Source organism: Pteropus alecto, unplaced genomic scaffold (genome assembly GCF_000325575.1).
Source record: "Pteropus alecto unplaced genomic scaffold, ASM32557v1 scaffold61, whole genome shotgun sequence".
Classification (NCBI taxonomy): Eukaryota; Metazoa; Chordata; class Mammalia; order Chiroptera; family Pteropodidae; genus Pteropus; species Pteropus alecto.
The window spans coordinates 20458470-20461066 of record NW_006434835.1 but is presented as its reverse complement, the minus strand read 5'-3'; the positions used below and the strand labels follow the sequence as shown (position 1 = coordinate 20461066).

The following is a 2597-nucleotide window of genomic DNA, read 5'->3' as shown; positions in this document are numbered from 1 at the left end:
AAAGTGTTCAAAGAGAACATGTATGTCTGATAGTCAGAAGAATGCACTGAATTAAGCTGGGTAATGAACGGCAATCTCCCTGTTCATTTCATTCAGGTTGAAAAAAGCCTAGGAAGTTAATTCATCGGTCTGGCAGAGGGAGAAGTCCCCCCTACTCTTGAATCAATGTAGATATGATTCATCAAGGTGAGGTTGTATGCCTTAGCCAATTTAAATAGCTTTTACAATGAAATATGTTTTGAAGATGTTAATTATTAACCCTTCGCTTGATATGGTGTTAAAATAACATACATAATACAGGTGACAGGCTAGAGATTCTACTTTTAATTTGTAATAACAATGAAATGAAGTTCTTACAAGATGGAAAGTGAGACTGGAGTTGTTTGGTAATCCTATAAGAAATATCAATTTTAAGTCCATAAAGACAAAAGATCTTTATTATCATATTTTCCTTGTTTTATTACCTATTTTCCTCCAGCGGCTTTTTACTGGTTACATCTGATCTCCTCTGTGAAGACTGTCCCTTAATTTGCTACCAAAATACCTCTGAAGATCCCACTCCAGCCATTTCATCCTCATCTCTGAATAACTGATTTTATCACTTTAGAAAAGCTGACCACATCAAATTCAGATAGCAACACTTTTCTCCAATTTGTCTTCCCATCCATTGACCAAACTCATCTTCCTTCTAGTCCAGCAGAATCAAAGGCATGCGGTCACAAACCAGCCCATCCATCTCCTAATTCACAAAACACGACATTTCACAAACTGTTTACTTACGTCCGTGCCAACAATATTACTCAAATGTGGTGGAGTGAAAAACCACAGGGAACAGTGCAGTTGGCCAAGAGCAGTATTTGGAGATCTAAAATTACAGGGAAAATCATACAACATTCATTTTATTTAGTCCCAAATCTCTATCAGATGATGTTGAGCAGAAAGATTCTAAAATTGGCAGGGAGAAAGGAAAAGTTGTCTTAAAGTCTGGGCCATGCCAGGGCAGCCTTCGGAGACAGAGCAGAAGGAAACAGAATAAGGTGGTGTGCCCTTGAAAAACTGTCAGAATTAGCAGTGTCTGTTGTGCAAGGATAACCACACAGAGAAAATCAGGGAAAGAAAACCAAATGGAAATGATTGCCAACAGGTGAGGTAAACAAAGAAAAAAAGTGGAATTCTTTATATAGGATTTAGAAGACATTATTTACAACACAATAAATCAGAGATGCTAGTTCAACTCAATTCTTGTCACTTTGGTTAACATCTGTACTGCGGCAAGGAATGGAGCATGTGTACTTAAAGTGACACAAGGAAAATCCTGCTCCCTTGGAGATGACACTGATGGGGAGACAGATGCCTGTCCCACCTGGTCCAGCCAAACCCAAGCCAAGTAAGAGTGAAGTGAGTGCTCCAGGAGACAGAGAGAGTGAGTCATGATTTTCACCGGGGGATCTGAGAAACACAAAGAGGTGTGTGTAAAAAGGTGGGGTACCCACGAGGGGGCAGATCTAAGCAGAATGGAAGAGCCCATCCCCCTCAAGAGCTCAATTACTGTTGGGCAGGAGGCCTACTCTCTAAGCACTTTTCACATATTACTTCGTGCAGTCCCCCGACAAGCTTCTGAATGACGTACAGACCATCATTATTCCTGGGCTGTGAATGCAGTAACCTAAGGCCTTGCCCCAGGTCTCACCAGGCAATGGGCTGTGCCTACCAGAAATGCTGAATCCTTAATCATAAGCAAGGCAAATGAATAGGTGCATATGAGCATATAAAGATAAATACAGCTGTGATGTATTTTTCCTAAATACCAAAACAACCAATTTGTGTCACAGCAACCAATTATGTACTATTTTCTCTCCACTAACAAGACAGGAAATTTCATTAGTAAAACATGCATTTAGAGCGAGATAAGACCATAGTCTCTCCCTTATCTATAAATCATTGTGTTTAATTACCACATCTGGGAGCCTTTAAAAACATGACCCTGTTGGATTTATTATTTTCGATGTATTTGTGTATTTAAAATATTTTAGAATTAAAAATAGAATATTTCGTGGAAAAAAACACCCACTGTGTTCCAATGTGTTTAAACCTTTTTTAAACACTTTATTGAACCACATACAAATCATTAACAATTCTGAAATTTTCCAACTCTTGTAAAAATAAATGTATTTATCAAACATTCAACTAACCAAAGAAAAACTGGGCGAAATAACGCTATATGCTGCAATCTTTATATGTACTATTCAAAACTGAGCCATGCCGTCTACCATGCCACCCTGAACAAGCCCGATCCCGTCTGATCTCGGAAGCTAAGCAGGGTCGGGCCTGGTTAGCACTTGGATGGGAGACTGCCTAGGAAGACAAGGTACTGTAGGCATAAATAAAATAAAAAATAAGGGATTGTAAGCCGACAAGGTCCTTGCAATCTGTGAGGTCAACCAAGGGTTACCTCGCTAAAAAAAATTAAAAAATAAAAAAAAAAAAAATTGAGCTATGCCAATATTTAGAGGGCCTTACCTTGAGGGGTTTCTAATTTGTTAAATGTTAAGTGTGGCCCCTGAATTCCCAAAGGGTCATAAATCTTGCCTAGCAGA

The 2597-nt window shown here is 39.0% G+C and overlaps 1 pseudogene; it reads left to right on the top strand.

Annotated features, from left to right (window-relative positions):
• The first annotated feature begins 2261 nt into the window (after nt 1-2261).
• LOC112478605 lies at nt 2262-2380 on the top strand (annotated as a pseudogene).
• The last annotated feature ends 217 nt before the right edge of the window (nt 2381-2597 follow it).